General features: G+C 42.6%; 1 long non-coding RNA gene across 1 annotated transcript in view; it reads right to left on the minus strand.

Moving 5' to 3' along the window:
* Positions 1-4,592: 4,592 nt before the first annotated feature.
* The window catches only part of LOC132657497 (uncharacterized), a 39,865-nt gene continuing 19,651 nt past the window's right edge, over positions 4,593-24,806 (minus strand). The window contains exon 3 of the long non-coding RNA XR_009595797.1: positions 4,593-5,204. This is a non-coding gene — a long non-coding RNA (uncharacterized LOC132657497). The remainder of the gene's footprint in view (positions 5,205-24,806) is intronic.

A 24,806-nucleotide genomic window follows, 5' to 3' on the forward strand; every position in this document is an offset into this window, starting at 1 on the left:
GGGAAGACCATAGCCTTAACCATACGGACCTTTGTCAGCAGAGTAACGTCTGCTTTTCAACACACTGTCCAGGTTTGTCATAGTTTTCCTGCCAAGAAGCAATCGTCTTCTAATTTCACGGCTGGGATCACCATCCGCAGTGATTTTGGAGCCCAAGAAGAGGAAATCTGTCACTGCTTCCACTTTTCCCTTCTATTTGCCATGCAGTAATGGGCCCGGACACCATGATCTTAGTTTATTTAATACTTAGTTTTAAGCCAGCTCTTTCACTCTCCTCACTGGCAGCTGTTCAGGAAATTTCAGATTGCTTTGTAGGTCACATTTCTGGGCAGGACTGAAACTTGGGTGGATGCGGTGTAGTGTACATGACTCCATTTGGGGCTTATTGTTGCTTTTTAACTCATCGGGGCATAAGTGAAACAGTGCAACAGTGAAACAGAACCTCACCAAGAGGTCCTTTGGTTCCTCTTCACTTTCTGCCATTTGAGTGGTATCCACATATCTGAGGTTGTTAATGTTTCTCCCACCTGTGTTGATTCCAGCTTGTAACTTGTCTAGCTGGGCATTTCTCATGATGTGCTCAGCATATAGGTTAAACAAACAGGGTGACCGCAGACAGCCCTGTCGTACTCCTTCCACAATTTTGAACCAATCAGTTGTTCCATACGTGGTTCTAACTAACTGTTGCCTCGTGACCCTCATACAGGTTTCTCAGGAACCAGGTAAGATGGTCTGGTATTCCCATCTCTTTAAGAGCTTTCCAGTTTGCTATGATTCACACTGTCAAAGGCTTTAGCACAGTCGATGAAGCAGAGGTAGACGTTTTTCTGGAACTCCCTAGCTTTCTCTGTGACCCAGTGACTGACACGGGGAGTGTATACATGTGACTCCCAGTCTCCCGGTTTGTCTCACCCTCTCCTCCTCCCTGTGCCCACATGCCCATCCTCTACATCTGTGTCTCTTTCTGCCTGAGAAAGAGGTTTATCTGGACCACTTAATTCCATATATATGCATTAATGTAAGATATTCATTTTTCTCTTTCTGACTTACTTCATTATGTGTGACAGACTCTGTGTCCATCCACACATCTACAAATGGCCCTATTTCTTTCCTCTGGGTCACTGAGTAACAGTCCATTGTTCACAAGCACCGTGTTTTCTTTATCCATTCATCTGTCATTTGACATGTAGGTTGTTTCTCCTGCTATTGTTAAGCAGTACTGCAATGAATATTGGGGTACATGCATCCTTCTGAATTAAGGTTTTCTCAAGGTATATGCCCAGTAGTGGGTTCGCTGAGTCACATGACAGTTCTATGTTTAATTCTTTAAGGAACCACCATACTGCTCTCCTGGAGAAGGAAATGGCAGCCCACTCTAGTACTCTTGCTGGAGAATCCCATGGACAGAGGAGCCTGGCAGGCTACTGTCCATGGGGTCGCAAGAGTCAGACACGACTTAGTGGCTAAACCACCACCACCACCACCAAACTGTTCTCCACAGTGGCTGTATCAATTTACATTCCCACCACGAGTGCAAGAGCATTCCCTTATCTTTATTGTTTTTAGATTTTTTGATGATGGCCATTCTGACCGCTGTGAGGTGATGCCTCACTGTAGTTTTGATTTGCATTTCTCTAATAATTATTGATGTTGAGCATCTTTTCATGTGCCTCTTGGCCATCTGTCTGTCTTCTTTGGAAAGATGTCCATTTAGGTCTTCTGCCCACTTTTGATTGGGCTGTTTGTTTTTCTGATATTGAGCTCCATGAGCTGTTTGTATATTTTGGAGATTAATCCTTTGCCTGCTGCTTTGTTTGCAAATATTTTGTCCCATTCTGAGGGTTGTCTTTTTGTATTCCTTATGGTTTCTTTTGCTGTGAAAAAGTATTAAGCTTAATAAAGTCCCATTTTTTATTTTTCGTTTTTATTTTCACTACACTAGGAGTGAGTCAAAAAAAAAATCTAGCTCTGGTTTATGTCAGAGTGTTTTTCCATTGTTTTCATCTAAGAGTTTTATAGTGTCTGCTATTACATTTAGGTCCTTAATCTATTTTGAGGTTATTTTTGTGTATGGTGTTAGGAAGTGTTCTAATTTTATTCTTTTACACGTAGCTGTTCAGATTTCCCAGCACCACTTACTGAAGAGGCTCTTTTCTTCATTGTACATTCTTGCTTCCTTTGCCATAGATTAAGTGACCATATATGTGTGGGTTTGTCTCTGGGTTTTCTATCCTGTACCATTGATCCACATTCCTGTTTTTGTGCCAGTACCATACTGTCTTGATACTATAGCTTTGTAGTAATTTTGAATTCAGAAAGTGTGATTCCTCCAGCTCCATTTTTTTCCCCCAAGATTAATTTGACTATTCAAGGTCTGTTATGTTTCCATACAAGTTGTAAAATTTTTGTTCTAATTCCATGAAGAATACCATCAGTAATTTGATAGAAATTGCATTCAATCTGTAGGTTGCTTTGGGTAGTATATTCATTTTCACAATATTGATTCTTTCAATCCAAGAACATGGTATATTTCCTCATCTGTTGTGTCATCTTTGATTTCCTTCTGCACTGTTTTCTGCCTCATTAAGTAGGCTTATTTCTCGGTATTTTATTCTTTATGTTGCGATGGTAAATGGGATTGTTTTTTTCTCTTTCTGCTCTTTTGTTGTTAGTGTACAAGGATGCAAGAGATTTCTCTGCATTAATTTTGTTTCCTGAAACCTTATCAAATTCATTGATGAGCTCTAGAAGTTTTCTGGTGGCATCTTTAGAATTTTCTATGGATAGTATCATGTCATCTGCAGTGACAGTTTTACTTCTTCTTTTCCAAATTGTATTCTTTTTATTTCCTTTTCTTCTCTGATTACTGTGGCACTTCCAAAACTATGTTGAATAAGGGTGGTGAGAGTGAATATCCTTGTCTTTTTCTTGATCTTAGGTGAAATGCTTTCAGTTTTTCACCATTGAGAATGATGTTTGGTGTGGTTTTGTCATATATGGCCTTTTATTATGTTAAGTTCCCTCTATGCTCACTTTCTGGAGAGTTTTTATCATAAATGGGTGTTGAATTTTGTCAAAAGCTTTCTCTGTGACTGTTGAGATGACCATGTCATTTTTATCTTTCAATTTGTTAAAATGGTGTATCACATTGATTGCCTTGCATATACTGAAGAATCCTTGGAGGATTCTTGGATCAGGCTCGGGACCTCAGCAGGTGCCCCAGGGCCAAGTGGGCAGGGGAAGTGCCCCCAAGGGTCTCTCCCCATCCCCACTGCCAGCTTTCTCTGTGACTGTTGAGATGACCATGTCATTTTTATCTTTCAATTTGTTAAAATGGTGTATCACATTGATTGCCTTGCATATACTGAAGAATCCTTGGAGGATCCTTGGATCAGGCTCGGGACCTCAGCAGGTGCCCCAGGGCCAAGTGGGCAGGGGAAGTGCCCCCAAGGGTCTCTCCCCATCCCCACTGCCAGCCGCTTCCACCAGTCCTCCAAACCTCTTCACCAGAGCCCCTTCCTGTCCAGTTCTGGTGTTCCCCCTCCCCTCTCACTCATGCTCCCTGGACTCAAGCAGGCTGTGGGGGCCTCAGATGATGGAGGACCAGGCCTGAGACCACAGCGGCTCCCAGGGGCCCAGCGGGCAGGGGAAGTGCCCTCAAGGGTCTTTCTTGTCCCCACTGGCCCCGTGGAGGTGTGCCTTTCCAAGCATTGGACACCCCAGTTGCCCCTCAGGACACCAGCCCCGTTGGCTCCACTTCCCCTCCCCCTTCTCTCCCCTGCGTGCTCTATCCAGTCACTGGGGAGTTCCTTCTGGACTCCTCGCCTTCCCATTCTGCCATCTTGTCTCTACCCCTCCATAAGTCTAATTTTATATTTTTAATTATTTAAAAATGTAATTATTTATCTCTGCTGCACTGGGTCTTCATAGCTGCATGCGCACTTTCTCCAGTGGTGGTGGGGGCTAGTCTCCATTGAGGTGCAGAGGCTTCCTGTGGCGGCTTCTTCTGTTGCAGAGCCTGCGCTGTAGGGCCACGAGCTTCAGTAGCTGTGGTGCACAGGCTTTGTTGCCCTGCAGCACACGGAATCTTCTCCAGCCAGGGATCAAACCTGTGTCCCCTAAACTGGCAGGCAGAGTCTTAACCGCTGGACTACCAGGCAAGTCCTGTAAGGATTATTTTAAACTGGTTAAAGAAACTGCAGACACAGCAGGAGCTCTGAAAACTGAGCAAAAGTTACCTTTTATAAGAGACACTTGCATTTCTAAGGAAGCTCTCCATTTGTAAGGGTGTCTTCCTCACTGTTGGAGAAGGCAATGGCACCCCACCCCAGTACTCTTGCCTGGAAAATCCCATGGACAGAGGAGCCTGGGTGGGCTGCAGTCCATGGGGTCGCAACTGAGCAACTTCACTTTCACTTTTCACTTTCATGCATTGGAGAAGGAAATGGCAACCCACCCCAGTGTTCTTGCCTGGAGAACAGGGACAGCAGAGCCTGGTGGGCTGCCGCCTATGGGGTTGCAGAGTCGGACACGACTGAAGCGACTTAGCAGCAGCACCAGCAGCTCCCTCACTGTGCCAAGAGGAGGGAGGGTGTCTAAACTTTTAGAAACCTGTATCACTGGAGAAGGCAACAACTTGAGTCTGCATGTCAACCTTACCCTTGTTTACTGTGCTTTTCCTGGTATCTGCCTGTAACTGGCTCTTCACCACCATGCCCTTTGTCTTTAGCTAAAGGTGGTAAAACATGAAACCAAGTTCTAGTTCATGGAGCCAGAGAATGAACTTCACAAACATGCGAACACTCACACGGGCAAAGTGTATTTTAAAGGATAGAGATACAAAGCTCTCAGCATAGACACTGAGAGGGGGTGAAGTGCCCCCAAAGGTGAGAATAACAACAGTTTATACCTTTACCAGTATTGATCTGTTCACTTTTGGTTGGCTCAGGGCCCTGATGTGTGTACTTTTTGACCAATCATTTTAAATGTTGTAGTGTCCACTTTGTCGTTTTTACGGCTTTCTTTGATCCCCCAGTCCTTGAGTATTCATAGACATTGAGTCATCAGCCTGTGACCTTTTCTCATGACCTCAGGCTGTTTAAGGATCAGATGGATGTTGAAGAATTAGTGGTCCGTCTGGTGTTTTTTTGGTTGATAAGTTGGACTGCAGTTACTGATTTTCTTGTCATCTGAATGCCTGGGAACTAGAACAAAAAGTACAGCTATAGGTTAATGGAGTGAGACACTTCTGTGAGGGAGTAAGTAGGACTGAAAATCTACAACTGAAAAAAGAATCTGGGCTGCAACCATTACTTTGCCAACAAAAGTCTGTCTAGTCAAGACTATGGTTTTCCCAGTAGTCATGTATGGATGTGAGAGTTAGACTATAAAGAAGGCTGAGCACTGAAGAGTTGATGTTTTTGAACTGTGATGTTGGAGAAGACTCTTGAGAGTCCCTTGGACTGCAAGGAGATCCAACCAGTCTATCCTAAAGGAATCAGTCCTGAATGTTCATTGGAAGGACTGATGTTGAAGCTGAAACTCCAATACTTTGGCCACCTGATGCAAAGAACTGACTCATTGGAAAAGACCCTGATGCTGGGAAAGATTGAAGGCAAGAGGAGAAGGGGACGACACAGGATGAGATTGTTGGATGGCATCACCTACTCAATGGACATGAGTTTAAGTAAACTCCAGGAGTTGGTAATGGACAGGGAAGCCTGGCATGCTGCAGTCCATGGGGTCGTAAAGAGTCGGATACAACTGAGCGACTGAACTGAGGCCTCAAGCCTACACTGACTGCCTAGCAATTTCTACCTCAGTAGTATTTAAGGTGCAGGTTTCAATCCTTTTCAGATAGCTACTCAGTTTTCCAAGGTCTCTCCCATGTATACAAGTTATTAAGCTTTTTGTGTGTGTGTTTTTTCCTCCTGTTAATCTGTCTGACATCACTTAGGCCAGCCAAGAAAACGAACAGGCGGGAAGGAAATGCTGTTCCCCTCCCAACCCCACTGAAAAAGTTACATAGCAAGAAAGGGCAAAAAAGGGAAATTCATAAATTTTTCTTCAGTCTGCCCTTCCTCAAGTCAAAAGTGGAGAGTGTTGGTAGAATGCATGTCTCTCAAGCAGTGGAGTCAACAGTTCTGATCACCAGTTACAGGATGTGGGGAGTTTCTCCTGGGTGTCCTACAATTCAGTTCTGACAATATCTACACTGAAATAGCATCAGATCCCACAGGTTAAGGACTGAGTCCTACAAGACCACCATCATTTCAATGCCAACCACAAGTCCTGGTTGTTACATGTGCTTCTGATTATAAATCACAGCTCTTGCAGACTCCTTCTTGGGTTTGATTAATTTGCTAGAGGCAGCTCACAGGACTCAAGAAACTAGTTAACTCACTAGATGACCAATTTATTACAAAAGGTACTAAAGGATATGAATCAATAACCAGATTAAGAGATACACTAATTCATCACCTAATTCTAAAGCTGAGCAGGACACTGAGAGGCTCCTGAGCACAAAAGCCTTTCTGTGGCCCCCATTTCTTGTTTGTAGGGAATACACTTCAGCCTCCAGGACCTCTCCTAAGAAGAAAGGGCTTATTCAAACAGTTGCTCGTCAGGAAAGGAAGGGCAGGAAGAGACAAAGGAGACTCACTCAAGAAATAAGAGTGCAGCCTTGGGGCAGAGTCCTAGCTCCCCCTCAACTTAAGCACAGAACGTCTTTGAGTTTGGCAGAACTAAAACCCCCAACAAATGGAAGATGTTAACTTCTTGATGAAACATTCTTCATTCCAGAGAGAAGGTCACAGTTTGATAACCTCTAGATCCACAGAAAGCTCATCAGGAGACCACCTTAGAGCGGATTAGAGTGCAAGCCCCCCACACACCCTGATCCTTATCAGCAACCCTGTCCTTGAACCGCTGCTATAAAACTCCTCACTAAATTGCACAGAGGGGGGCACTCTTTGTCTCCCTTCTGATGTCCATGTCAGAAGCTTCCTCTGTCCTCTTTTTGCTTTAATAAAACTCTGCTACAAAAAAAGCTCACGAGTGATCAAGCCTGGTCCCTGGTCCTGAAGCTAAATCTTCTGTGGAGATGATGAATCAGACATCATTCTCCATAAGCTATCATCTTGGGGGCTTTTCCGGGATTTTCAGGGCAAGGTTTTAGGTTCCTTGTTCTAAAAATTTTGAGTCATCTTCTTTTGGATTTGTTTTTGGTGTGCTTTGTTCTGCCTCTTAAAATTTTAAACAGTGTGATGCGTCCTGCATGAATAAGCAACCAGTGGATACTAGGAACTGAGAAATTCACAGGAAACACAAGAAGAGCCACTAAGCCAAAAAGCTGTGTCCCCAGAGGCATACCTCAGGCTGGCTGACCCTTCTACTCATTAGGAACACAAGGACTGCGGTGAAGTTTGCAACTCACTCCCCTTTCCTTCAGAGCCAACAACCTCAGTGAGAGACCTTAAGAACTAGATGGGCAGGACATGATTACTCAGTGTCTCCTTCAAGAAGCTGGAAACTTGTGGTAGCTCTTCACGGAATTAAATTCCACCACAGTCTTGACTGTGAGTAAGTTCCAATGGAGGTGCCAGCAGGTAAACAAGATGAGAAAAAAGATTTGTGAAGACACATGTTGAGAAGACCTTTGCACACGAGGCTCACACACCTCTGGGCAAGCTCCACCCCTTCTTGGGAATACTAATCAGTCTCAGGTTGTCATTTCCTGTATGGGGTCACCCAGCACAACCTGAAGCATGCATTTATCTGCCTCATCCACTGCTGCTGCTAAGTCGCTTCAGTCGTGTCTGACTCTGTGTGACCCCATAGACGGCAGCCCACCAGGCTCCTCCATCCCTGGGATTCTCCAGGCAAGAACACTGAAATAGGTTGCCATTTCCTTCTCCAATGCATGAAAGTGAAAAGCGAAAGTGAAGTTGCTCAGTCGTGCCCGACTCTTAGCAACCCCATGGACTGCAGCCCACCCGGCTCCTCCCCATCACCCTATTAAAATGCAAGCCTAGATAGTACCCCTAGTGGGGTGACTGTGAGTCCTAGACTTGAAACAAGATAGTTCCAAATGGAGCAAGAGCAAGTGTATTCAATGAAGTCTCACAGCCTGAAGACAGGGGTTTCAGACTGGAAATGAGAAAAATGAGGAGAGCTATGTGAACACTGAGAAAAGGAGGTGGGATGGAAAAGGTTTCTGGTAGGTGGCCCAGAACTAAAGGATCTTCAAGGTGCATTAAGACCACCTTGTAGGAAGAAAGTGGAATGATTCTCATTTCCACAGACACTTAAATATAGCCAAATTACCATGGAGGGATTTTAGGCAAGATATTAAAAACTAGATAATGGTGAAAGGTGAGTGAGAACAGAATGAAACCCTGAATAGTGTGGCTGTGAGGGAAGGTTTGGAGGAGACACACTCTCCTCGGCATGTAACCCATCAGAGTTGACTTAGATGAGGATGGCAGGTGAGTTTGGAGGGCTCTTTAGGGGCATTAAAAATGCCTCATTTCTCCCACCAAAACATTAGAGTTGCTCCCCATCCTCCCCTAGAGGTGTCAGGATAGGGCTTTGTGATGTCAAGGCCCACCCAGGGCCACCATTGGCTGGCGAAGTGACTTGCTGACCTCATAAAGCATAACGGTGCGGCCCCCTGGGGAGGGGTATATATAGGGGTGCTCAGGGGCTCTGGAGCAGACCACAGGGAGCCTTCAAAATGACTAAAGTGACTGGGATGCCACAAAACTCTAGAGCAGTTATGGAACAGCCAACTCCAGATACCCAGGACGGAAAGATGAAGACCTCCTATCAACCAAGATCCAAGAAGTGTGTCAAGGTGGCCAGGGAACCGTGAGGGTGAATAAGCACATTCAAGAAAAGGTGGCCAGGAAAGCTTCTCAGAGATCTTCCACCTCTAAGAAACTTAAGAAAACCAGAGATTCAAAGCTCTGTAGCCAGTGTTCCAAGGTGAATGAAGAGCTAAATCAGGACAAAGCGGAGGAGGTCACAGAGATCGTGGAGAGCCCTGCCATTCCAACTGGACCCGTGGGCAGCCAGTGACTTCAGAGCACAGCTAGAGACTTCAGGAGTCTTCGGGGGTCTCGCACTGAGACATGGCCAACAGTACAGACATTGAATCTTACACCAACAGCATACATCAATAAGGAAAGTTAAATAAAATCAACCTGATATGAAAAAAAACTTGCACAGATGTTGGGACACAGAGTTGTTTTATTTTTATTGTAACAATGGGGTAACGTGAATATTGTATTAGTTGCCTATTGCTACCATTCAGTGACTTAAAGCAACAAATATTTATTATCTCACAATTTCTGGGGACACAGAATTTTGAGGGCATGAACTCCTGTGTCCCCCTTTGCCTGGCAAAGCCATAAACCTAGTATTTTCTACCTCACCCAAAACTCTTCTCCAAGATTTGATTTGGCACAGGGGAACCAGTTTTCAGTATCAGTTCTACAAGAATTAAGTCAGGAGCCACTCATTAAGTCAGGAGCCACTCAGTCACTGAGCTTCAACACATCCTTTAAGGAATTCAAGATGGAGACCAGAAAGTAAGCATTCTGTGCCCTGGAAAAACAAAAACAAAAAGAAACAGCAAAACAAGCCTTCAGAGAGAGATTTTCAGGAGAAATCTTTATGAATCTGCATTCTTACATCTGCCCGTACTTAGAAAGTCCCATACTTGGAAAACTGTAACTAAGGTACCTGAGCTATCTAAGTGCCTTATGACCTGCAGCAACCTTCCGCTGAGATATGTGCATGATTATACAAATCAGTCCCTCTCTCGTGTCCGACTCTTTGCAACCCTGTGGACTGCAGCACACTGGTCTTTCCTGTGCATTGCCAGTTACCGGAGCTTGCTCAAACTCATGTCCCTCGAGTCAGTGATGTCATACAACCATCTAATCCTCTGTCATCCCCTTCTCCTCCTGTCTTCAATCTTTCCCAGGATCAAGGTCTTTTCCAATGAATCAGTTCTTTGCATGAGGTGGCCAGGGTATGGAACTTCAGCTTCAACATCAGTCTTTCCAGTGAACATTCAGGGTTGATTTCCTTTAGGATGGACTGGTTTGATCTCCTTGAAGTCCAAGGGACTCTCAAGAGTTTTCTCCAACACCACAGATCACAAGCATCCATTCATTGGCACTCAGCTTTCTTTATAGTCCACCTCTCACATCCATGCACGACTACTGGAAAAACCATAGCTTTGACAATATAGACCTTTGTCGGTAAAGTAATGTCTATGCTTTTTAATATGCTGTTCAGGTTGGTCATACCTTTTCTTTCAAGGAGTAAGCATCTTTTACTTTCATGGCTGCATTCACCATCTGCTGTGATTCTGGAACCCAAGAAAATAAAGTCTGTCACCATTTCCATTGTTTTCCTGTGAAGTGATGGGACTGGATACCATGATCTTAGTTTTTTGAATGTTGAGTTTTAAGCCAGCTTTTTCACTCTCCTCTTTCACTTTCATCAAGAGGCTCTTTAGTTCTTCACTTTCTGCCATAAGGGTGGTGTCATCTGCCTATTTGAGGTTATTGATATTTCTCCTGGAAATCTTGATTCCAGCTTGTGCTTCATCCAGCCTGGCATTTCTCATGATGAACTCTGCATATAAGTTAAATAAACACGGTGACAATATACAGACTTGACATACTCCTTTCCTGATTTGGAACCAGTCTGTTGTTTCATGGCCAGTTTTAAGTGTTGCTTCTTGACCTGCACACAGGTTTCTCAGGAGGCAGGTCAGGTAGTCTGGTATTCCCATCTCTTTAAGAATTTTCCACACTTTGTTGTGATCCACACAGTCAAAGGCCTTGGCATAGTCAATAGAGCAGAAATAGATTTTTTTGAATTCTCTTGCTTTTTCAATGATCCAACAGATGTTGGCAATTTGATCTCTGGTTCTTCTGCCTTTTCTAAAACCAGCTTGAACATCTGGAAGTTCTTGGCTCACATACTCTTGAAGCCTTGCTTAGAGAATTCGAAGCATTATTTTGCTAGCATGAGAGATGAGTGCAATTGTGCAGTAGTTTGAGCATTCTTTGGCGCTGCCTTTCTTTGGGATTGGAATGAAAACTGACTTTTCTAGTCCTGTGGCCACTGCTGAGTTTTCAAAGTTTCTGGCCTATTGAGTGCAGCACTTTAACAACATCATCTTTTAGGATTTGAAATAACTCAGCTGGAATTCCATCACCTCCACTAGCTTTGTTAATAGTGATACTTCCTAAGGCCCACTTGACTTCACGTTCCAGGATGTCAGGCTCTAGGTGAGTGATCACACCATCGTGGTTACCTGGGTCATGAAGATCCTTTTTGCATAGTTTTGTGTGTTTTTGCCACCTCTTCTTAATATCTTCTGCTTCATAGCCTTGTCTAACTCAATGAAACTATGAGCCACTCAAGACGGACAGGTCATGGTGGAGAGGTCTGACAAAACGTGGCCCACTGGAGAAGTGAATGGCAAACCACTTCAGTAGTCTTGCCTTGAGAACCCCATGAACAGTATGAAAAGGCAAAAGGATATGACACTGAAAGATGAACTCCCCAAGACTGTAGGTGCCCAATATGCTACTGGAGAAGAGTGGAGAAATAGCTCCAGAAAGAATGAAGAGACAGAGCCAAGGCAAAAAAGCTTCCAGATGTGGATGTGACTGGTGATGGAAGTAAAGTCCGATGCTGTAAAAAGCAATATTGCATAGGAATCTGGAATGTTAGGTCCATGAATTAAGGCAATTTAGAAGTGGTCACACAGGAGATGGTAAGAGTGAACATCAACATTTTAGGAATCAGTGAACTGAAATGGACTGGAATGGGTGAATTTAACTCAGATGACCATTATACCTACTACTCTGGCCAAGAATCCCTTAGAAGAAATGGAGTAGCCACCATAGTCAACGAAAGCATCTGAAATGCAGTACTTGGGCGCAGTCTCAAAAACGACAGAATGATCTCTGTTTGTTTCCAAGACAAAACATTCAATATCACGATCAGTAATGTCGAAGAATCTGAAGTTGAACAGTTCTGTGAAGACTTACGAGACTTTCTAGAACTAACACACAAAAAAGATATCCTTTTCATTATAGGGGACTGAATTGCAAAACTAGGAAGTCAAGAGATACCTGGAATAACAGGAAAGTTAGGCTCTGGAGTACAAAATGAAGCAGGGCAAAGGCTGACAGGGTTTTGCAAGAGAACACACTGGTCATACTAACACCCTCTTCCAAAACACAAGAGTTGACTCTACACATGGACATCACCAGATGGTCAATACAGAAATCAAATTAATTATATTTGCAACTGAAGAAGGAGAAGCTGTTTACAGTCAGCAAAAGCAAAACCAGGAGCTGACCGTGGCTCAGATCATGAACTCCTTATTGAAAAATCGAGACTTAAATTGAAGAAAGTAGGAAAACCACTAGACCATTCAAGTATGACCTAAATCAAATCCCTTACAATTATACAGTGGAAATGACAGATTCAAGGGTTTGGACTGATAGACTGAGTCCCTGAAGAACTGTAGAGGGAGATTTGTGACATTGTACAGGAGGTGATGACCAAAACCATCCCCAAGAGAAAGAAATGCAAAATGGCAAAATGGTTGTCTGAGAAGGCCTTACACATAGCTGAGAAAAGAAGAAAAATGAAAGATAAGGAGAAAAGGAAATATATAACTATCTGAATGCAGAGTACCAAAGAATAGCAAGGAGAGATAAGAAGGCATTCTTAAGTGATCAGTGCAAAGAAATAGAGCAAAATAATAGAATGAGAAAGACTGGAGATCTCTTCAAGAAAATTAGAGATATCAAGAGACCATTTCATGCAAAGATGGGCTCAATAAAGGACAGAAATGGTATGGACCTAACAGAAGCAAAAGGTTATACAAATACCCTTGCCAAAATCACCTACACCCTTTTCAAAAATCTCATCCATACTGACCTCTCGCCTGACCTTTGTGGAAATTTCTCAGAGCTATCTGAGAGTCTGTCTCTAAGGCCATGTTTCTCAATAAGACACTGAATAGGCTCAACTCAAGACTTTTACGTGGTTTTTTTGACAGATACACAGGGTGCTATATCAACAAAGGAGCTTCTATCCTCATAGTGGAAGCACTCTGGTTCACCAACCTGTAAGTCCTCTGAACTCTCCTTTTGGAGCTTTATGTAAGTTTCCTTTCACAGGCAGATTGATCCAATCATTGGTGACTGGTGATTGATTCAACCTCTAGCTCTTCATTCTCTCCCTTCTCTTTCTTCCCTCTCCTTCCCTTCCCTCTAATCACATGGTTTGTTCTCCTGACAATCAGCCCCTCTCTTTAGGTAGGGCCCAATAGCTATCTCATTAATATAACAAAAAGTATCTTTGTCATTAGGAAATTCCAAGAGTTTTAGGAGCTCTGTGCCAGAAATTGGGACAAAGACCAAATATGTATTTCTTTTTATAAGTCACAATATCACAGGAGTTGAAACAGTTGAATTAGTCTTGTACAGTGTTTCCATTGCTCTGGTGAGAACAAAATACAGGGACTTCCCTGGTGATCGCGTGGTTAAGACTCCATACTTTCAATGCAGGGAACACATATTCAGTCCCTGGTAGGGGAACTAAGATCCCACATGCCACAGAGCACAGTCTAAAAAAATACAATTGATTCTTGTTATTCATGGTAGTTATGGTCTAAAAAGTCACCACAAACTCTGAACTGGTGAATACTGAACCACAGTGCTCTCAAAGGAAGTACAGTTAGGTTCCTGAAAGCTTCTGATCATATTTTCATCAAGTGATCAATGCATAACATTATTTTATGTGTGTTTCTCTTTAAAGGTGCTTTATTTAACATACAGTATTTTTTCATTAACATTTGAACTCATAGTAACTGAACTAAGTCATAGCTGCTGCTGCTGCTGCTGCTGCTGAGTTGCTTCAGTCATGTCCGACTCTGCGCGACCCCATAGACGGCAGCCCACCAAGCTCCCCCGTCCCTGGGATTCTCCAGGCAAGAACACTGGAGTGGGTTGCCATTTCCTTCTCCAATGCATGAAAGTGAAAAGTCAAAGTGAAGTGGATCAGTCCTGTCCGACTCCTAGCGTCCTCATGGACTGCAGCCCACCAGGCTCCTCCACCATGGGATTTTCCAGGCAAGAGTACTGGAGTGGGGTGCCATCACCTTCTCCAAAGTCATAGCTAATGCAGGCTTATCTAGCACACATATTTTCCTCATAATGCACGTAACCGCTTTCTTGCCCTTTGAACATTGGACAGCACTACACTTGGGGGTCATTTGAAACAGTGCAGTCATGAACAAAATCCACAAAAATGCAAAAAATGTGCACTAAATAGACCACAAAAAGACACATGCTTATGGTTTGACAGATAAAACAAGAAAGCAGAACTTCATCTCCTTCAACCTGTAAAAAAAAAAAAAAAATTAATAAACAGAAACCTCAGTTGAATAGAGTGGGGGACGAGGAGGGGGAGCTCTCACTGTTGGGAGGATAGCAGAGCCGAAAATGAGGAAGAAACACTGCTCCTCATTCCCAGCAATGACGCAGCCAATGAAAAGCCATGGACTCTGTTTGCTATAGCTCTCCCAACTTCCTTTTCCTCCCTATTGCCACGTGGAGACTTGCACGTGGCATTGCATGGTTGCAGACCTCGAACTGCCATTCTCTGCTGTTTTGAATAAACTCATCTTTGCTGGAGAAATATCTGGCAGTCTGTTTTAAGTCAACAAACCCTGGAAAGAACTATGCATATTGTCAAATTCCAATTTTTCCCAGACTGTACATGCACAAGTCCATGAATGACCAAAAGTGCTGAGAGTATTGATTTTGAGGTTATCAGATAAATTCTAGGTAGTGGGCAAATTCACATACACAGAATCTGCAAACAATGAGGGTCAAATATATACATACATGTACAAGTTACAAAATAAAAATTGTTTAATTTTGGTGATTCCACTGATGAGTTAGTTAAATGCTGATATATATTTGCATTTAAAGCTGGCATTTGTGCAACAAAAAACTGAATGGTAAAATTCAAATAAACAATTTAAAATGTAAGCTTTATTTAGAATGACATTAAGTCATAAGCAAAAAGCACAAGTAAAGAAACTAGAAGGACAAAATTTTCTATTTTATCACTTCAGGCTTCAGGGGTTAATAGTAAGCCGCCTGTTGCTCTGGCTATGCCATGAGAAAATCACTGTGGGAAAAGAATAAAAGCAAAATATAGCAATACAGCATAACCCAAATAAAAGTACATTGGGTTGATCAGTTGGGGTTGTCACACCCTGCTAAGCTAAGGAAAAACATAGTGAGGACCTTGGAACATCAGGTCAGCACAAGTTCAGAACACGGCTTGTGCACACACTAAGATGTTTTCCCAAGGCATATGCGGGTCTATGACCTCCAGCTAGGTGATAACCCTTGTACAAGAAAATAACAAAGACAGTTTAAAGTAGTCAATAAAATGGGAGAGATGACTGGGGACGCAGGAGGCTGACTTCATCATAGCACAGCAGATACTTTCTGCTTGCCAAGACACTAAATAACAGTGACGCGGCTCCAAGGGGCAGGGCTCTTGACCCAAGAGGTCTTGAGTCCCCCAGTCCCATCTTTAAAACTTTAATTCCATCTCTAGTTTCTTTTTCCCAAACTGTGTCGAGCCCTACCTGTTGTGCTGGCCACAGCATCTAACATTTTTTTCCCCCTGATTTTTGAGTAAGGTATCTCACTTTTTCACTTTGCATTAAGCCTCACAAGTTATCTATCCATCCTTGTTCCCAGGAGCCTTTCTTCCCTGTCCGCCAGTTAATGCACTTGCCCCAGTGTTGTGTATGTTTGGTATGATTTCAAACCCAGGTGTTTATGACTTCTGTGAAGTTGTTTTAATCTACTTTTTTATGACTAAGACAAAACAAAGTTTTTATAAGTAAAAGTTGTTTTGATATGAGAATGAAGTCAGGATGTCATCATTTCATCTGTTACTGATAAGCACTCAGTAGATTAGTAAAGCTGAAAGGAGAAAAGGAAAGATATACCCATTTGAATGCAGAGTTCCAAAGAATAGCAAGGAGAAATAAGAAAGCCTTCCTCAGTGATCAGTGCAAAGAAACAGAGGGAAACAATAGAATGGGAAAGACTAGAGATCTCTTCAAGAAAATTAGAGATACCAAGGGAAATTTTCATGCAAAGATGGGTTCAACAAAGGACAGAAATGGTATGGACCTAACAAAAGCAGAAGATATTAAGAAGAGGTGGCAAGAATACACAGAAGAACTACACAAAAAAGATGTTCATGACCCAAATAATCATGATTGCGTGACCACTCACCTAGAGCCAGATATCCTGGAATGTGAGGTCAAGTTGTCCTCAGGAAGCATCACTATGAACAAAGGTAGTGGGGGTGATGCAATTCCAGTTGAGCTATTTTAAATCCTGAAAGATGATGCTGTTAAAGTGCTGCACTCAATATGCCAGCAAATCTGGAAAACTCAGCAGTGGCCACAGGACTGGAAATGTCAGTCTTCATTCCAATCCCAAAGAAAGGCAATGCCAAAGAATATTGAAACTACTGCACAACTGCACTCAAGTACATGCTAGCAAAGTAATGCTCAAAATTTTCCAAGCCAGGCTTCAATAGTACATGAACCATGAACTTCCAGATATTCAAACTGGATTTAGAAAAGGCAGAGGACACAGAGATCAAATTGCCAACATCCGTTGGATCATTGAAAAAGCAAGAGAATTCCAGAAAAACATCTACTTTTGCTTTATTGACTATGCCAAAGCCTTTCAGTATGTGGATCACAACAAAGTGTGGAAAATTCTTAAAGAGATGGGAATACCAGACCACCTGACCTGCTTCCTGAGAAACCTGTATGCAGGTAAAGAAGCAACAATTAGAACTGAACATGGAACAACAGTCTGGTTCCAAATCAGGACAGGAGTATGTCAGGGCTGTTTATGGTCACCCTGCTTATTTAACTTACATGCAGAGTACTTCATGAGAAATGCCAGGCTGGATGAAGCACAAACTGAAATCAAGATTTCCAGGAGAAATATCAATAACCTCAAACAGGCAGATGACACCACCCTTATGGCAGAAAGTGAAGAAGAACTAAAGAGACTCTTAATGAAAGTGAAAGAGGAGAGTGAAAAAGCTGGCTTAAAACTCAACATTCAAAAAACTAAGATCATGGCATCTGGTCCCATCACTTCATGGCAAATAGATGGGGAAACAATGGAAACAGAGATTTTTTTTGGGGGGAGGCTCCAAAATCACTGGAGATTGTGACCGCAGCCATGAAATTAAAAGACTCTTGCTCCTTGGAAGGAAAGCTATTACAAGCCTAGACAGCATATAAAAAGCAGAGACATTACTTTGCCAACAAAAGCCCGTCTAGTCAAAGCTATGGTTTTTCCAGTAGTCATGTATGGATGTGAGAGTTGTACTTTAAAGAAAGCTGAGCGCCGAAGAATTGATGCTTTTGAACTGTGGTGTTGGAGAAGACTCTTGAGAGTCCCCTGGACTGCAAGGAGATCCAACCACTCCATCCTAAAGGAGATCAATCTGAATATTCATTGGAAGGACTAATGCTGAAAGTGAAACTCCAATACTTTGGCCACCTGATGCAAAAAACCAACTCATTCGAGAAGACCCTGATGCTGGGAAAGATTGAAGGTGGGAGGTGAAGGGGATGAGAGAAGATGAGATGGTCGCATGGCATCACTGAAGCAATGCACATGAGTTTGAATAGGCTCTGGGAGTTGGTGATGGACAGGGAAGCCTGGTGTGCTGCAGTCCATGGGGTCACAAAGAGTCGGACATGACTGAGCAACTGAACTGGACTGAGCTTGGTGGCAGGAATCCTATGGAATCCTGAAAGGGGCTTTTCCATAGAACATGTGGCCAGGGCACATTTAGACTATGAGTACCAAGATTTTTATCTGGGCAAAGTTACTCTTTTCTAACCTAGTTCTCCAAAGACATTGGGGCATTAGCCCCAGCTTTGGTAAAGGCTACTTCCTTATTGGCAGTGGTGGTCAAAGACTGGGAGATCAGATGGCCCTCCAACGCAGCTATCATTGCTCCCCAGCAATGTGCTCTAGCAACCAGGGACTTTCATTTCTGCACTGGCACCAGGATGTCAGCTCCACCAAGAATTCAAAACTCATAGAAAAGGTACTCCCTCAATTAAACTTGGGTTTTATTTTCACTTCCCTTTGCCTGGAATAATCTATCACTGGTTTGGAGTATGTTTCTTTACTGACTTACTAAGAGACATTATCTTGCGTGCTATTGGCTTGTGAAATCATTCTTATTTCCACAGTGAACCTGTGTTAAATGAATTTTTTTTTAAAAATCTCAGTCTCTGAGCATAATTTGTCTCCCCCAAAACAAAGCACTGGGTTTCTCTATGGGGATAGGGGACATCCCTCCTCCCTACTCCAACATCCAAGACATCTTTTCTCACAAGAAGAGCTCTGGCTCCCTCAGTCTTTCTCTTTCCTCACTATTCCCCAGTAGAACACTATTCGGCAAGCCTAAGTTTTGCAGGCTTTAGTGTCAGCTGGATAGACAATAAATGACCATCCCTACCTAAGGCTGTGCTATCAGGGAAGTGGCATCACCAACTCAATGGACATGAGTTTGAGCAGGCTCCAGGAGTGGGTGATGGACAGGGAAGACTGGCATGCTGCAGTCCATGGGGTCACAAAGAGTCGGACACGACTGAGCAACTGAACTGGCTGACTGACCTAAGGCTAGCTGAATCCAATAGAGAAAGACAGGCTCCAGTCCAAAGGTCAGTGGAAAGCTAAAAAGAGAAAGACTGATGAATATGACTGCTGTATTAGTTTCCTGAGACCATCAACTTAGTGGCTTAAAACAGCATACATTTATTATCTTACAATTCTAGAAGTCAGTCATCTGAAATGAGTCTCACAGAACTAAAACCAAGGTATTGGCAGAGCTATCTTCCTTCAGGAGGCTCCTTGCCTCTTTTAGCATGTAGCAGCTGCCTGCAGTCCATGGATCATGGCCTTTTTCCTTTACCTTCAGAACACACACGCCAACCTTGGTTTTTGTTCTTATGCCTCCTTTTTTTTTTTTTGGCCAGGCTGTATGACTTGTGGGATCTGAGTTTGTGGGGCAGGGATTAAACCCAGACCCAGTTAGTGAAAAGTGCCAAGTCCTAACCACTGGACCACAGGGAAATTCCCTACACCTCCTTTTCTGATTCTTACCTCTCTGTCTCTTGTCTCACTCTTATAAAGACACTTATAATTACTTTAGGCCCACCCAGATAATCCAGGATAATTTCCCCATCTCAAAATTATTAACAATCACATCACATGAGGTTACCATGTGAAGTTACATATTCACAAAAGCCAAGGATTAAGACATGATCATCTTTGGAAGGGCATTATTTTACCTACTGAAACTACATAACAGTATAGATTAACATACCTGATAATAGCTGAAGCTGATAGCATCTAAAAATCTATTAAAAGATTCAGAAAAGTAAAATGATATGTACAAACACAGGCACAGACACACGTCTGGTTTTATTTTTATTTTTTACATGTCTGGTTTTAAAAGAAGAAATGAGAAAGTAGGGAGAAGGCTGCTAGGCCTGGCACATTTGCTGGGTTCTTGATAAACTGATTCAGATTATATACAACATAGGGTTATTAATTTAGGGGAGGTTCTTCCTTTCCTGGAAGTCAAAGCAACTATCAAAGCAAAAGGCAACCATGCAGAGCTACCAATGCTCTGGGAGATAACAGCAGACGTATCAGGGGAAGCCTGCTGTTGGTTAAATTTATCTTCAAAAAATCCCTAGTAGCTTGCACTTAGAATTTTTGACAAAAGCTACGGTTTGTCTCTGGTATAACGGAAAATCCTGGTTGTTGTTCAGTCGCTCAGTCGTGTCCAACTATTTGCAACCCCATGGACTGCAGCACGCCAGGCCTCCCTGTCCATCACCATCTCCTGGAGTTTGCTCACACTCATATCCATAAAGTCAGTGATGCCATCCAACCATCTCATCTTCTGTCATCCCCTTCTCTTGCCTTCTATCTTTCCCAGCATCAGGGTCTTTTCCAATGAGTCAGCTCTTGGACTTAGGTGGCCAAAGTATTGGAGATTCAGCTTCAGCATCAGTCCTTCCAATGAATATTCACAGCTAGCTTCCTCCAGGATTGACTGGTTGGATCTCCTTGCAGTCCAAGGGATTCCTGAGAGTCTTTCTCCACTAACACAGTTCAAAAGCATCAGTTCTTCGGTACTCAGCCTTTTTTAGTGTCCAGCTCTCACATCCATACAAAACTACTGGAAAAACCAAAGCTTTGACTATACAGACCTTTGTTAGGAAAGTAATGTCTCTGCTTTTTAATACGCTGTCTAGGTTTGTTATAACTTTTCTTCCAAGGAGCAAGTGTCTTTTAATTTCATGGCTGCAGTCACCATCTGCAGTGATTTTGGAACCCAAGAAAATATAGTGTGTCACTGTTTCCATTGTTTCCCCATCTATTTGCCATGAAGTGATGGAAATGGATGCTATGATCTTAGCTTTCTGAATGTTGAGTTTTAAGCCAGCTTTTTCATTCTCCTCTTTTACCTCCATCAAGATGTTCTTTAGTTCATCTTCAGTTTCAGCCATAAGGGTAGTGTCATCTGCATACCTGAGGTTATTGATATTTCTCCCGGCAATCTCATTTCCAGCTTCCGCTTCATCCAGCCTGGAATTTCGAATAATATACTCTGCATATTTCCCATGATGACTCTGGAAAAAGGTCAGTTTTCATTCCAATGCCAAAGAATGTTCAAACTACCACACAATTGCACTCATTTCACACTAGCAAAGTAATACTCAAAATTCTCCAAGTGCGGGTTCAACAGTATGTGAACTGAGAACTTCCAGACACACAAGCTGGATGTAGATAAGGCAGAGGAACCAAAGTTCAAATTGCCAACACCTGTCGGATCATAGAAAAAGCCAGAGAATTCCAGAAAAACATCTATTTCTGCTTCCTTGACTACACTAAAACCTCTGACTGTGTGGATTACAACAACCTATGGAAAATTCTTAAAGAGATGGGGAATACCAGATCACCTTACCTCCCTCCTGAGAAGCCTGTATGCAGGTCAAGAAGCAACAGTTAGAACCAGACATGGAACAATGGACTGGTTCAAAACTGGAAAAGGAGCACATCAAGGCTGTATATTGTCACCCTGCTTATTTAACATCATGAAAATGCCAGGCTGGATGAAATACAAGCTGGAATTAAAATTGCTGGGACAAATAGCAATAACCTCAGGTATGCAGATGACACAACCCTTACAGCAGAAAGCAAAGAGGAACTAAAGAGTCCTTGATGAAAGTGAAAGAGGAGAGTGAAAAAGTTGGCTTAAAGCTCAACATTCAGAAAACGAAGATCATGGCATCTGGTCCCATCACTTTGTGGCAAATAGATGTGGAAACAGTGAGAGACTTTATTTTGGGGGGCTCCAAAATCACTGCAGATGGTAACTGCAGCCATGAGATAAAAAGACGCTTACTACCTGGAAGGAAAGTTATGACCAACCTAGACAGCATATTCAAAAGCAGAGACATTACTTTGCCAACAAAGGTCCGTCTAGTCAAGGCTATGGTTTTCCAGTGGTCGTGTATGAATGTGAGAGTTGGAATTTAAAGAAAGCTGAGTGCCAAAAAACGGATGCTTTTGAACTGTGGTGTTGGAGAAGACTCTTGAGGGTCCCTTGGACTGCAAGGAGATCCAACCAGTCCATCCTAAAGGAAATCAGTCCTGAATATTCATTGGAAGGACTGATGTTGAAGCCGAAACTCCAATATTTTGGCACCTGATGCAAAGAGCTGACTCATTTGAAAAGACCCTGATGCTGTGAAAGATTGAGGGTGGGAGGAGAAGGGGATGACAGAGGATGAGGTGGTTGGATGGCATCACCGACTCAATAGACATGAGTCTGAGTGAACTCTGGGAGTTGGTGATGGACAAGGAAGCCTGGTGTGCTACAGTCCATGGGGTCACAAAGAGTCTGACACAACTGAGCGACTGAACTGACTGAACTGAGAATGCCTTGAAAACGCCACTTATGTCGAGTTGGTTGATAGTGTTGAAGGTCATACATATGCTTACTGACTTCCCTTCTACCGGTTCTATCAGCTACTTGAGGAGCACTGAAGGCTTCAAATGTGATTGTGGGTTTGTCTCTTCATCCTTTCGGTTCTCCCCATTCTGTCTCCATGTGTTTTGAAGCTCTGCTGTTAGGTGCACACACATTTAGAATTGTTATGTCTTCTTAGTGAGCTGACTCATAATTATTTAATGCCCCGCTTTATTGCTGATAGTATTCCTTGTTCTGAAGTCTATTTTATCTGACATTAATATAGCCACGAACCCCTTCCTTTCTTCACTCTTTCTTTCCTTTCCTAACATCTTGCATAACTATGACATGATGATAAAAACTGAGAAGTCAACATTGATACAATATTGCTAACTAAACTATATGCTTTATTTGGATTTTATTAGCTTTTCCAATGTCCCTTTTCTGTTCCAGGACCCATTCCAGGATCCCACACAACATTTAACCGTAGATCTTAGTCTTCCCCAGTCTATGGCAGTTCATCATTCTTGCCTGGTTTTTCACAATTTTAACACTTTAAGCGTTAATACCAGTCGTTTTGTAAAATATTCCTTGATTTTTTTTTTTTTTAAATATCTTCTCATGACTAGATTAAAGCTATACGTCTTTTGGCACATGTGCTCCTCTCTACATTATGGCAATATGTCTTATTACTGGTGATGTCTAACTTGATCGCTTGATTAAGCTGGTATCTGAAAGATTTCTCCACTATAAAATAACTATTTCCCTTTAATAATAAATAAATATGTGGGGGAAGATACTTTGAAAATAATTCAAATACCTAATTTCTCCTTAAATTTTCTCCTTTTACTTTTAGCATCTATTGGTGAATCTTGTCTATGACAATTATTGCTGTTATCTCATAATGATAATTTTTTATTTCCCTCATTCCCTCTACACTTATTAGCTGGAATTTTTCTGTAAGGAAGATCCATTACTTTGCTCCTACCAGCTTTCTTTTTGAATAGTGTTTGCAGATTATATCCTTTTCCATTCTTTTACTTTTAACCTACCTGTGTCATTAATTTAAAACGAGTTACAGTTAGCACTCAAACAAGGTAGTTTTAACTGCATGCATCCAGTTCTGTGCAGACAATTTTCAATAGTTGTTTTGCCAAAAGCTTTCACTTTTGTCTCAGGTTCAAGGGATTTGTTAACAAAATAAGTCACTTGTTCTATAAAAATAAATAATACCAGTATTTATTAGAGACATACCTAGCTTACTTTCAATATACTAACTTTAAAAGAAAAAGAGGAATAGAAACAGCAGAGGATACATCCCCAAATTGGGTTTTGACCAACATCCAGACTCCAACAACACTGGGAAGTCCCACGTCGCAGCACATCTGGAGTCCCATCTGGGAAGAGGTCCCTGCAGCCCTTCTGCTCCCTGGGTGAGATTTCAAAGACTGCAGTCTGGGGTTGCCCTTTATAACCTCAGGCTGCAAACTGATGCCGCCATCAATCTGCGAACAAAACTGCAGCTCTGGTATTATATTAATTGTTTACAATGCTGTTTGCTTTGTTCCGCAAATCTTGGAATGTTGTTAAGCCTGGGGCTTGGTTGGCCAGGCCCCCTCCAGGGACTCAACAATCTCAACATCCTTTTCCCATCTTATCTGTGGTGCCCCAAGGGTTGCATTCATAGCAGATAGTCACTCAGAGACACTAACAGGGCAGTATCCATGCAGGTTGGAGGTAAGGTCAGAGGCCTGCTCTGTTTTGCCTCCGTTCAGTTCAGTCGCTCAGTGCTGTCTGACTATTTGCGACCCCATGGACTGCAGCACGCCAGTCCTCCCTGTCCATCAATAACTCCCAGAATTTACTTAGACCCATGTCCATCGAGATGGTGATGCCATCCAACCATCTCATCCTCTGTCATCCTCTTCTCCCACCTTCAATCTTTCCCAGCATCAGGGTTTTTTCTAGTAAGTCAGTTCTTCACATCAGGTGGACAAAGAATTGGAGTCTCAGCTTCAGCATCAGTACTTCCAATGAATTTTCAGGACTGATCTCCTTTAGCATTGACTGATTGGATCTCCTTGCAGTCCAAGGGACTCTCAAGAGTCTTCTCCAACACCACAGTTGAAAAGCATCAATTCTTTGGCACTCAGTTTTCTTTATAGTCCAACTCTTACATCCATACATGACCACTGGAAAAACCATAGCCTTGACTAGACAGACCTTTGTTGGCAAAGTAATGTCTCTGCTTTTAATATGTTGTCTAGTTTGGTCATAGCTTTTCTTCCAAACAGCAAGCCTCTTTTAATTTCATGGTTACAATCACCATCTGCAGTGATTTTGGAGCCCCAAAAATACGGTCTCTCACTGTTTCCATTGTTTCTCCAACTATTTGCTATGAAGTGATAGGACCAGATGCCATGATCTTCGTTTTCTGAAAGCTGAGCTTTAAGCCAACTTTTTCACTCTCCTCTTTCACTTTCATCAGGAGGCTCTTTAGTTCTTCTTCACTTTCTACCATAAGTGTGGTGTCATCTGCATATCTGAGGTTATTGATATTTCTCCTGCAGTCTTGATCCAGCTTGTGTTTCATCCAGCCCGGCATTTCGCATGATGTACTCTGCATAGAAGTTAAA

The sequence above is a fragment of the Ovis aries genome, chromosome 12, assembly GCF_016772045.2.
Source record: "Ovis aries strain OAR_USU_Benz2616 breed Rambouillet chromosome 12, ARS-UI_Ramb_v3.0, whole genome shotgun sequence".
Classification (NCBI taxonomy): Eukaryota; Metazoa; Chordata; class Mammalia; order Artiodactyla; family Bovidae; genus Ovis; species Ovis aries.